The sequence below is a fragment of the Triticum aestivum genome, chromosome 6D (assembly GCF_018294505.1).
Source record: "Triticum aestivum cultivar Chinese Spring chromosome 6D, IWGSC CS RefSeq v2.1, whole genome shotgun sequence".
Classification (NCBI taxonomy): Eukaryota; Viridiplantae; Streptophyta; class Magnoliopsida; order Poales; family Poaceae; genus Triticum; species Triticum aestivum.
Genome location: NC_057811.1, coordinates 39,104,880 through 39,118,754, shown reverse-complemented (window position 1 = coordinate 39,118,754; position 13,875 = coordinate 39,104,880).

The window sequence follows — 13,875 nt, the reverse complement described above, 5'->3', positions numbered from 1 at the left end:
TTCGAGTTACTAACACTTAGCAACCGAACCGGTATCTAATACCCTGGTGCTGCTAGGAGTACTAGTAAAGTACACATTCATATAATGTATATCCAATATACTTTTATCGACCTTGCCTGGCTTCTCATCTACCAAGTATCTAGGGTAGTTCCGCTTCAGTGACCGTTCCCCTCATTACAGAAGCACTTAGTCTTGGGTTTGGGTTTAACCTTGGGATTCTTCACTAGAGTAGCAAATGATTTGCTGTTTCATGAAGTATCCCTTTTGCCCTTGCCCTTCTTGAAACTAGTGGTTTTATTAACCATCAACAATTGATGCTCCAATTTGATTTCTACTTTCGCAGTGTCAAACATCGCGAATAGCTCAAGGATCATCATATCTATCCCTGATATGTTATAGTTCATCACGAAGCTCTAATAGCTTGGTGGCAGTGACTATGGAGAACCATCACTATCTCATCTGGAAGATTAACTCCCACTCGATTCAAGCGATTGTGGCACTCAGACAATCTGAGCACATGCTCAACGATTGCGCTTTTCTCCCTTAGTCTGCAGGCTTAAGAAATTTGTCAGAGGTCTCGTACCTCTTGACGTGGGCACTAGTCTGAAATCCCAATTTCAGTCTTCGGAACATCTCATATGTTCTGCGACGTTTCAAAAACGTCTTTGGTGCCAAAATTCTAAACCGTTAGCATTACGCACTAACTATCGCGTAGTCATCAAAACGTGTATGTCAGATGTTTCGCAACATCTACAGACGACGCTGAGGTTCAGCACACCGAGCGGTGCATTAAGGACATAAGCCTTCTGTGCAGCAATGAGGACAATCCTCAGTTTACGGACCCAGTCCGCATAATTGCTACTATCAACTTTCAACTAAATTTTCTCTAGGAACATATCTTTAAACAGTAGAGCTAAAGCGTAAGCTATGACATGATTTGCAAAGACCTTTTGACTATGTTCATGATAATTAAGTTCATCAAATTATTTAATGAACTCCCACTCAGATAGACATCCCTCTAGTCATCTAAGTGATACATGATCCGAGTCAAACTAGGCCGTGTCCGATCATCACGTGAGACGGACTAGTCATCATTGGTGAACATCTCCATGTTGATCGCATCTACTATACGACTCATGTTCGACCTTTCGATCTCTTGTGTTCCGAGGCCATGTCTGTACATGCTAGGCTCGTCAAGTCAACCTAAGTGTTTCGCATGTGTTCCAAGGCCATGTCTGTACATGCTAGGCTCGTCAACACCCGTTGTATTCGAACGTTAGAATCTATCACACCCGATCATCACGTGGTGCTTCGAAACAACGAACCTTCGCAACGGTGCACAGTTAGGGGGAACACGTCTCTTGAAATTTTAGTGAGGGATCATCTTATCTATGCTACCGTCGTTCTAAGCAAATAAGATGTAAACATGATAAACATCACATGCAAATCATAAAGTGACGTGATATGGCCAATATCATCTTGCGCCTTTTGATGTCCATCTTCGAGGCGCGGCATGATCACCTTCGTCACCGGCATGACACCATGATCTCCATCATCATGATCTCCATCATCGTGTCTTCATGAAGTTGTCTCGCCAACTATTACCTCTACTACTATGGCTAACGGTTAGCAATAAAGTAAAGTAATTACATGGCGTTTTCATTGACACGCAGGTCATATAATAAATTAAGACAACTCCTATGGCTCCTGCCGGTTGTCATACTCATCGACATGCAAGTCGTGATTCCTATTACAAGAACATGATCAATCTCATACATCACATATATATATCATTCATCACATCCTTTTGGCCATATCACATCACATAGCATACCCTGCAAAAACAAGTTAGACGTCCTCTAATTGTTGTTGTATGTTTTACGTGGCTGCTATGGGATTCTAGCAAGAACCTTTCTTACCTACGCAAAAAGCCAAGATATGGCAATTTCTATTTACCCTTCATAAGGACCCTTTTCATCGAATCCGATCCGACTAAAGTGGGAGAGACAGACACCCGCTAGCCACCTTATGCAACTAGTGCATGTCAGTCGGTGGAACCTGTCTCACGTAAGAGTACGTGTAAGGTCGGTCCGGCCGCTTCATCCCACGATGCCGCCGAATCAAGATAAGACTAGTAACGGCAAGTAAATTGACAAAATCGACGCCCACAACTACTTTGTGTTCTACTCGTGCATGGAAACTACGCATAGACCTAGCTCATGATGCCACTGTTGGGGAACGTAGCAGAAATTCAAAATTTTCTACGCATCACCAAGATCAATCTATGGAGTAATCTAGCAACGAGGGGAAGGGGAGTGCATCTACATACCATTGTAGATCGCTAAGCAGAAGCATTGCAAAGAACGCGGATGAAGGAGTCGTACTCGTAGCGATTCACATCGCGGTTGGTTCCGATCTAAGCGCCGAACCACGGCGCCTCCGCGTTCAACACACATGCAGCCCGGTGACGTCTGCCACGCCTTGATCCAGCAAGGAGAGAGGGAGAGGTTGGGGAAGACTCCGTCCAGCAGCAGCACGACGGCGTGGTGGTGGTGGAGGAGCGTGGCAATCCTGCAGGGCTTCGCCAAGCACCGCGGGAGAGGAGGACGAAGAGGGGTAGGGCTGCGCCATGAGGGAGATGTTCTCGTGTGTTTGCAGCCCCAAATACCTCAAGTATATATAGGGGAAGGGGAGGGGCTTCGCCCCCATCTAGGGTTCCCTCCCCAGGGGTGGCGGCAGCCCCCAAAACCCATCTAGGGTGCGGCCAAGGGGAAAAGAGAGGGGGGCGCACCTAGGGTGGGCCTTAAGGCCCATCTGGACCTAGGGTTTGCCCCCTCCCACTCTCCCTGCGCCTTGGGCCTTGGTAGGGGGGCGCACCAGCCCACCTGGAGCTGGTCCCCTCCCACACTTAGCCCACGCAGCCTTCTGGGGCTAGTGGCCCCACCTGGTGGACCCCCGGGACCCTCCCGGTGGTCCCGGTACATTACCGATAGCACCCGAAACTTTTCCGGTGACCAAAACAGGACTTCCCATATATAAATCTTTACCTACGGACCATTCCGGAACTCCTCGTGACGTCCGGGATCTCATCCGGGAGTCCGAACAACATTCGGTAACCACGTATATCTATTCCCTAACCTTAAGTGTGTAGACCCTACGGGTTCGGGAACCATGCAGACATGACCGAGACGTTCTCCGGTCAATAACCAACAGCGGGATCTGGATACCCATGTTGGCTCCCACATGTTCCACGATGATCTCATCGGATGAACCACGATGTCGGGGATTCAATCAATCCCGTATACAATTCCCTTTGTCTATCGGTATGTTACTTGCCCGAGATTCGATCGTCGGTATCCCGATACCTTGTTCAATCTCGTTACCGGCAAGTCTCTTTACTCGTTCCGTAACTCACATCATCTCGTGATCAACTCCTTGGTCACATTGTGCACATTATGATGATGTCCTACCGAGTGGGCCCAGAGATACCTATCCGTTTACACGGAGTGACAAATCCCAGTCTCGATTCGTGCCAACCCAACAGACACTTTCGGAGATACCTGTAGTGCACCTTTATAGCCACCCAGTTACGTTGTGACGTTTGGTACACCCAAAGCATTCCTACGGTATCCGGGAGTTGCACAATCTCATGGTCTAAGGAAATGATACTTGACATTAGAAAAGCTCTTAGCAAACGAACTACACGATCTTGTGCTAGGCTTAGGATTGGGTCTTGTCCATCACATCATTCTCCCAATGATGTGATCCCGTTATCAACGACATCCAATGTCCATGGTCAGGAAACCGTAACCATCTATTGATCAACGAGCTAGTCAACTAGAGGCTTACTAGGGACATGGTGTTGTCTATGTATCCACACATGTATCTGATTTTCCTATCAATACAATTCTAGCATGGATAATAAACGATTATCATGAACAAGGAAATATAATAATAACCAATTTATTATTGCCTCTAGGGCATAGTTCCAACAAGTTGTTCCCGCTACGCCGTCGTTCGCCGCCTCGGACCACTACTAGAAAAAGGCCTGCTAGTGGCGCACCTGTTTTGCCTATTAATGGCGCACTACATGTGCGCCACTAGCACCACGCCATTAGAATTTTTTACTAATGGCGCACCTGTGCGCCATTAGTATACCAGATACTAATGGCGCACCAGGCAGTGCGCCATTAGTATAGCCCATGGTGTGCCATTACTATCTGACTTAGTAATGGCGCACCATATAGAAGTGCGTCATTAGTAACAATTTTTTTTTCAAATATTTTTTAAGAAACACCCATCCTCACACTACTCCAGCCCGAGCACGCTTAACTTCACAGTTCTATCCAACACCAGCACCACCTCACTTAACAGGCACTTGTTGATATATCTACCATATCAATCCTATTAAACCTTGTTGATGTCTAGGACTTTGTTCATGTTCATGAGTATGATGAAATTTTGAAAAATATTTCAAACTTCCCGGTCATATTACGTATCATTTTTTGAAAAAAAATCGAAAGAAAAAATTCAACACCAATTTTTTTTTCTGTTACTAGTGGCGCACCAAGCAAACGGTGCACCACTAGTACGTTTGAATTTTTTTGACTCTAGATCTTGAAAGCCCCGTAACTTTTTTCTGTTAGGTTTTTGAGGATTTTGAAAATGTTTAAAGGGGTTCCCCCGGTTAAATTCGGATGTAAATTTTCGAGTAGATGATTTTTCATATAAAAACTTTTTAATCCAAGTTCGTCTGCAAAATTTATGCCCATTTTACAAATTCCAGAGAGATTTTGCAAATAAAGTCGAAATTCATATTTGTAAATTTTCCCAACAACTAGACCACATATCACATGGGAAACTTATTTTCTCTTATTTTTTTGACATTTCCATCATTTTCTTTTGTTTTTTAAAAAATTGAAACGGCGGTCCACAGGGGGGGTGCATTCGGTGGAATTTTTGGGTCAAGTTAGTAATGGCGCACCGTGGGAGTGGTGCGCCATTACTACTTTAACTAGTAATGGCGCACTATCCATTACTAGTTCAACTAGTGATGGCGCAGCACTCCCTCGGTGCGCCATTACTAGTTTTGAAAAAAAAATGAAAAAAATTACTAGTGGCGCACCGTGCATGTGGTGCACCATTACTAGTTCTCCCTTGGTGCGCCATTACTAGTTTTGAAAAAAAACAAAAAAAATTGAAAAAAAATTACTAGTGGCGCACCGTGGATGTGGTGCGCCATTACTAGTTTAACTAGTAATGGCGCACTATCCCCTGGTGCGCTATTATTAGTATTCAAAAAAAATAAAAAAATTGTTACTAGTGGCGCACCGTGGATGTGGTGCGCCATTAGTATTTGGACACTAATGGCGCACCAACACATGGTGTGCCATTAGTATATAGTAGTGGCGCACCACATGTCTGGTGTGCCATTAGTGTCCATATCATCTATAGCCCTTTTCCTAGTAGTGGACACAGCACTGCTAGCAGAAAGAGGTACTCATCTTCCCTTATTCGAGCAAATCTTACGTCTCTGCTCACACCGTATTCATCCCACGAAAGAAACTAGTTGAGTGCTTCATACTGCATCTTCTTCATGATACTAAATGCACAAGGTTTCCTCCCATTTACTATTTCACCTTGGCTAGAGGTCAGTAGCCCGCCTGGATTTCAATTCAGGGTTAGTTGAATTGCAATTAAAAGAAGCAGCATCCCCTTAGGCGCGCGGAGCACCTAGTCTGCCTGTTTACCGGGGAAGCGGTGCATCAGTGTGTATCATAGGGGTGTGGGGCGCAGGAGCTGGTTGCGCCCGATCTGGAGGTCGGCGGGCTGGAAGGGATGGCCGGGGGGCGGTGCCAAGCACGGCGGTGCGGTGAGGTCGAGGGGAGGGTGGAGGCAGGGGACTGGGCCGGTGGTCGCTGGCTTCTCGAGGAAGATCGTAACACTGACTGGCTGGAGGTAGATGAAGGCGATCTGCCCGTTCTTTGTACATCGGACGGTGCAGAAAAAATGGACTAACCTATTTGTTTTCAGTCGACTGTTATTTTCATAGGACCACACCTTGTGGTTTGCTGGAGGAGCATCTGAATTTCCCAGCCATCCCCGTGCCTTCCGGTTTTTGATACATTATACCTTTGATAATGACATGCCTTCCTGTTTTTGATACATACTACATATGTCTATTAACCATGTTCGTACATCAAACTAATGCTCTTTTGTATCCCTCATCAATCACTTATGATGAGACAGTCACCCCAGTGGGTTACTGTGAGATGCGCTACTCGTTTAAAGAGTGCAGTGTCATCCTCCCCACATGATTCTCAAGAAACAGCCAGGCTAAATGAAGATAGTCAACGTAGCTCTCTAGTTGATGACTGCAATTCCCCTACACCACCATCGCAGGTGCTTACTCTTACTTGGCAGTGTGATATGTGGTTGCATGTTGCATATGGTGTCTACCTTGTAATGCTTCTAATTAGGGTAAATTGCATCTGCTTAGTTAACACATTATACCTGTGAATATGACATGCCTTCCTGTTTTTGGTACATACTACGTCTTTCTATTAACCATGTTCTTACATCAAACTACTTTTCTTGTGTATCCCTCATCAATCACTTCTGATGTGACACCTTCAAGTTGACAGTGTAATATTGGTTGCATCTTGCATATCATTTCAAACATGCATTGCCTCTAATTTGTTTAATTGCCACATATAATGAGGCACATCTAACTTGGTAGAGTGATTTTGGTAGGATCTTTCATATGTTGTCTAGATTGCATTGCTTCCAATTTGTTGGAATGCCTTCTGCTTAGCGTTTTTCGTAAATATTCCATCCTCCTACAATGTGGTTGCCATACATAAAAGTTGTGTTCGTCAGTATCATGCATCAACGAATTTGGAATTGCGAATTTCATTCCTTTTTCTTGTGTGTTTACTTGACAAGGAAAAATCTAAAAGGACGAATGCACGGAATGATGGTGGTCCGCTGGAGCAACCGAAACAGATGATCTCTGTAGATTCTCCTGCTACTCCTACTGCAGTGCAAGTTCCAAATCTCATCTCCCCTACTCCACAACCCCAGGTGCTTGATCTAACATGGCAGTGTGATATCTGGTTGCATGTTGCATACGGTGCCTAGCTTTTATTGCTCCTAATTTGTTAAATTACATATCCTTAGCTTACACATTATACATGTGAATATGACACGCCTTCCTATTTTTGGTACATACTACATTTGTCTATCACACCATGTTCTTACCTCAAACTACTTTTCTTGTGTATCCTGCATCTATCGCTTATGATGAGACAGTCACGCCCGTGGGTTATTATGAGACGCGCTACTCTTATAAAGAGTGCAGTTTCATCCTCTCCACATGATTCTCAAGAAACGGCAAGCCTAAATGAAGATATTAAACGTAGCTCTGTACTTGAAGACCCCACTTCCCCTACACCACCATCGCAGGTGCTTGCTCTAACTTCGCAGTGTGATATGTGGTTGCATGTTGCATACGGTGTCTAGCTTGTAATGCTTCTAATTAGGGTAAATTGCATCTGCTTAGTTTACACATTATACCTGTGAATATGACATGCCTTCCTATTTTTGGTACACACTACATCTATCTGTTAACCATGTTCTTACATGAAACTACCTCTCTTCTGTATCCTGTATCAATCACTTACGATGAGACACCTTTATTCGTTGCATATTGCATATTATTTCTAGCCTATTGCCATGTATTGCTTCTAATTTGGTCAAATACATTTGTTAGGGCACCCTTTTAATTTGGCAGAGTGATATTGGTTTCATCTTTCATATGGTTTCTAGCTTGCATTGCTTCTAACTAGTTCAAACACCTTGTGCTTAGTTTACACTTTATACATCATACATGTATGTCATGCCGTCGTGTTTTTCATACATATTCCATCCTCCTATCATGTGGCTGCCTTACATGAAAGTAGTGTTCGTTAGTATCTGTGACGCCCTCGATTCAATCATACACGCAAATGTGTACGATCAAGATCAAGGACTCGCGGGAAGATATCACAACACAACTCTAGACACAAATTAAAATAATATAAGCTTTCTATTACAAGCCAGGGGCCTCGAGGGCTCGGATACATAAGCTCGAAAACACAAGAGTCAGCGGAAGCAACAATATCTGAGTATAGACATAAGTTAGACAAGTTTGCCTTAAGAAGGCTGGCACAAAAACAGCAACGATCGAAAAGGCAAGGCCTCCTGCCTGGGAGCCTCCTAACTACTCCTGACCATCAGTGGTCTCCGTGTAGTAGTAAGCACCCTCGGGGTAGTAGTAGTCATCGGTGGTGTCGTCTGGATCCTGGGCTACACCATCTGGTTGCATCAATCGGAAAGAAGAAGAAAGGGGGAAAAGGGGAAGCAAAGGAACCATGAGTACTCATCCAAGGTACTCGCAAGCAAGGATCTACACTACATATGCATCGGTATCAATGAAAAGGGTTGTATATGTGGATTGGACTGCAGAATGCTAGAAGAGAAAGGGAAAGCCTAGCCTATCGAAGACTAGCATCTTCTGGAAACCACCATCTTGCAGCAACCGGACGGAGTAGAGTAGCATAAAGTAAAGTAGTATAAGTGTTATAAACCTCGGCCAGAGATCCTTTCTCGACTCGCTGCGAGAAAGCAATCCCAGAGCCATACTATCCAGTTCTAATCATAATCCAATTCTCACATCCATGTCTCATCTCAAGTATCCAGTTCTAGTTGTATCGATCGGGATACAACTCCAAGTGTCCGTTACCATAGGACAGGCTATCGATAGATGTTTTCTTCCCTGCAGGGGTGCACCAACTTACCCACCACGCTCGATTAACTCCGGCCGGACACACTTTCCTGGGTCATGCCCAGCCTCGGCCAAACAATACGCCGCAACCCGGCCTAGGCTTAACAGAGAGGTCAGTACGCCGGACTAAACCTATGCCCCCAGGGGTCATGGGTCATCTCCGCGGGAACTCCTGCACGTTGCGAGGGCAGCCGGTGAGCAGACCTAGCTACCTCCTTCAACAAGGCAGGTGCTTATGCAGTCCAACCCGGCGCGCGCCACTCAGTCGCTGACGTCTATTAAGCTTCGGCTGATGCATACGACGCAGAACGCCCATACTATGCCCACGTGATGGTTAGTGCTATCAGGCCAGAGGCCCCTCGGATCAAATATCCAAATAGTAGTGGATTGGGAATGCGCGGTAACAAGCAAAGACTCACGAAAGATGTGACCCTGTCGCCCCATCTCGAGGTCTTGCGGCAAGGGCTAAGGATGCTCGGCCACGCCTCGTAATTATCTTGCGGGCACCCTCCAGGTCAACCCGACTACTCATCACTCGCAAATATGCTCGCACGGGTACCCCTCTAGGCCGACCCGTCTTTAGTAACATGGTTCAGTGTAAAGTCATAGTAACCATAGTAACTGTGTGTCTAACACCAAGGGGAAAACCTGAGGAATCACCCTTGACGGATTCCACTCGATGTAATCATCAAGGTGAACGTAAGAGGAACCACCCTCGAAGTTCACACTTGAGGGGTTGCACGACAGACTCGTATCGGAAGTGGTTAAGGCGGAATCACCCTCGATGACCAGGACCGAATAACTACACTACAGGGTAACATCAGAACTGCTGATGAGGTCTCACCCCCGGCACTCGATAGTAACCCAGTAGTGTCGAGCAACTAAGGGGAAAGTGATGTGCGGTGTCGGGGCCTGGTCTTCGATCCCGTTGATCGGGTCTTCGATGATGAAGCAGGGGCAACATGGACAAGGTGGGGGTCATTGATGGATCACTAACCAACCTAAACTAAGCAGTTTAGGATAAGCATGTAGGTAACAATGAGCAGGTTACAAAAGCAGGCTAGGCATCAGAATAGGAGCAAACAATAACAGTAGCAAAATCTAATGCAAGCATGAGAGAATGGAATGGGCGATATCGAGATGATCAAAGGGGGGGGGCTTGCCTGGTTGCTCTAGCAAGGAGGGGTCGTCGTCGACGTAGTCGATCATAGGGGCAGCATCGGTCTCGGGGTCTACCAGAGAGAAGAGGGGGAAGAAACATAAAATATAAAGAAAACATAGCATCACAAAGCATAACATGGCAATATGCTGTGTCGGGTGCGATCTAACGTATGGCTAAACGATAAAGGTGAATGGGGAATTCAACCGGGAACGTTTTCCCAGTTCCGGACCTGTGTTAGACAGATGACCGGAGGGGGAATGTTCCATGTTCAGATAGTTAGAGGCATCTTATAGGTAAATGGATCACGTATTCGGATTCGTCTCGTCGTTCTGAGAAACTTTCATGTACAAAACGTTTTCATCCAAGTTACGGATATTTTTCTATGATTTTTCAAAGATTTAAACAATTTCTGGGATTATCTTTAACTCAAAAATGGACATATTGCACCAACATGATGTCATGCCGAGGTCAGCAGAGTCAACAGTCAACTCTGACTAGGTTGACTGGTCAATGGGGCAGTGTGGCCCGTCTGCCATTGACTGGGCTTAACTAATTAACAGCTTAATTAGTTAAAAAGTTAATTAGGTTAATTAATAGGATTAATTAAGTTAATTGTTTTTAAATAATTAATTAATTATTATTATTTTAAAATATATTTTTAAAATTGTTTTTTAAAGGGCGTTGGGCCCACAAGTCATTGGCCCAGCGGGCTACCGGGTGGTGGATGTGGGCGCCTGGGCGTGGGCATCCGCCCGAACACGCACAGGCGTGATGGAGGGCGCCGGCGGAGGCCATGGCCTCGACGAGGAGCTGGCGAGGGCGGTTCCCGGCTGGGGCTCTGGCGATGGCGGGGCTAGAAGGGGCACGGCCGTCGGAGGCGGCGGAGGTAGGCGCCCGCGGTGGAGCGAGGCAGGGCAGCAGCATGAGGTAGGACAGGGGCGCCTGGCAGGAGGCAGCACGGGTGGAGCAGCAGGGGAGGCTACGGCGACGCGAGCCATGGCAGGTGCGAGCGCTCTGGTGAGGAGGCCGCGGTTCCAAGGCAGCAGCGGGTGGTCAGCGCAGTAGCAGCAGTAGAACAGGAGGCGGCGGGCACACGCGCAGGTGGCCGGAGGTGCTGCGAGCGGCAAGGGGCATGGGGCGGGCGCGGGGGCGAGCAAGTGGAGGCCAGGGCGTGCGCGGTTGTGGCCTGGGGCTCACGACAGGCGAGCGAAGACGGCGCGTGCGTAGGCGGACGGCGGGGCGCGCGTTGCGCGGCACGGAGGAGGAGAGGACGGGGCCTCACCGGCGTGGCCGTAGGGTCAAGGGCAGCGGGTGTCGAGGAGGAGGATGGGGACGACGTGCGTGGCGCCGGCGATGGCGAACGACTTCGGCGTCAGGGCACTCGGGCGCTGCATCAGCGGCGACGGTGGCTGGAGCTAGACGCGGGGTAGGGGAGGTGACGAGGCGGTCCGGCTGGGAGCCGGAGCCGGTGAGGAGGTGGTGGGACGAGACGGCAATGGTGGGTGCCGACGGCGTCGATGGCGGGGCGAACGGCGGCGAGCGTAGGGGCGCTGCCCCGATCTGGATCGGGATGAGGGGAGAGACGAGGGAGGGAGTGAGGGGGATCTGGGCTAGGGTTTGGTGGTGGGGAGGCCTAAGTAGGCCGTGGTTGGGCCAGCTGGCCAGTTGGGCCACGTGGGTCTGCCAACTGGGCCGTCTGGCTAGGAGGCGGAGTTGTTTTCCTTTTTTATTTGTTTTTCATTTCCAGCAGCATTTTGGCCTTTTCTTTTAGCCGCTAATGACTTTGCAACATTATGCCACTGGCTAAAACAATTCCGAAGAATTATTGTGCACTGCCACAAAAAGTTTGGGGCCTTCAGGAGTTGTCCAAGCATTTTTAGAAAATGAAAAGGACATCTTAAATACTGCTGAACCAGATAATAAATTCCCAGGGGCAATTTGGGAATTCCAAAAATGTTGGCTTCAACATGACAAATATCTAGGGATTATTTGCCATAGGATGAACTATTTTATTTGCATGATAGAAGAAGCAAATATTTTGTCGTGGTTTTGTCACGACAGATGTCCTTAGTGTCAGGACTTAGTCGCGAGGCCAACGCATCTATGTGGTAGCTTGAGAGGGGTTGAGCGGAATCGAGAGACGCAACACAAGACAAGGATTTAGACAGCTTTGGGCCCCGGGAAACATCATCCGGTAATAACCCTACATGTTGTTTGAGGCTAGATCTCATTACGCTCATGAGGGAGTCGCCGTAAACCAGCTCTCCTCTAATTGTGTCTAGCCCTAGAGATGATTGATTGTTTTCTGTCCCTCTTTGGGGAGCCCTGCCCCTCCTTATATATGTTGAAGGGGTGGGTTACATGTGGAGTCCTATTAGGATTAGGACTAGTCTATCTGTAGTAGAAACCGGATACAAGTCCGGGCCTTTAACTCCTTGTAAGGCAAATATTCCTCATGCCTTTCCTCTTAAACCGACCCACCATTAACATAAACCGGCCTTCTGAGCCTTGGGCCTTGTCATCCGTCCGCCGCCCGCCGGGTTACCAGTGTGTCATAATGTTTAAGCAGGTTGCTTGTAAACCGCCAGGTCAGGGCGGGTCGCCAGTGAATCGCCAAGTGTCAGCATGATCTCAAATAAACCGCCAAGTCCGGCCGGGTTATACTTCCGGCCGGTTTATGCCGTGGGGTATATCCCCAACATTAGCCCCCAGTTTAATTTGGATTTATCCATGTTAAACTGATCCTGTAAAACAAACACAAGAACAAATATGACAGATTATGCTCCGGGTTAAGAATTCTTGTAAACCGGCATCTGATCATCCTTAAGTCCTTGTCATTTCCTCCTTCTAGAAAATCCGGGTCAACAAGCTAGCTTCATACTCAATTTGCTGACATTGGTTTCTCACAGAGAAATATTGTGAAGAATAATCCACTTGAGTCGGCTTCCAAAGCACCGGTTTAAGAATATGGGTCTCGAAATACTTATCTGATATTCAGCCGGTTTGAAGATGTAAAACTTGTCGGTTTAATATTACCAAAATTGCCGGTTTATAAATATTGATGGCACCGGGTCATAATTGTTGTCGACACCGAGTCATGTAATTGATCTTCCTGATTTGCTCAAAACTGATAAACTGAAGACGTTCCTCCTTTATATGCATAATACCTGTAGCCCCCAAGTCTTGAGCAGAACAAAGTGATGGCTTAAGACTTGCTTCAATATAAATACTGCCACTTTGAAGAAATCCATGTTCATCTTAGTAAAAACTGAATACTCCATATATGTAGCCCCCAAGTGTCGGCTTAGTAAGATAATACTGAGCTGGGACTTGATATATACTTGAATTGTTGACAGGAGCAATTGGTAGCCCCTAAGGGCCGGCTCATTATGATGTGATGAGTCGGGTCTTCAATAAGGCCAAAAAATGACTTTGCATTAGCCCCCAAGTGTCATGGTGCATGCTTGCAGCAATATGAGACTTGCATATTTGATATAATCTCAACTTATACAATGTAACCCCCAAGTGCCGGGTTGTCAGCTTGCAGCGACTCGGGACTATTCCTTCAATTGTAGAATAAATTTTATCCATTGATAATAGCCATCGCGCAGAAGCGACTTTGAAAACCTCAATCATAATACTGGTTATTGATAACCATAATAAAATCCAGCCATGTTGGCTATTCAAGATAATATAATCCGGTATGACAACCTTATTCATTCAATATCATAATGAAAATTCAGCCAAGTTTGGCTATTTGAATAATATAACCCAATGATTTATAAGCGCATGATTCCAATGGCGCAATCCAAATATATACTGGCGACTTATAGTCCAAAGCCAGGCCGGGTTAACAAACACCGGATAATTTCTCATCATATACTGGCGA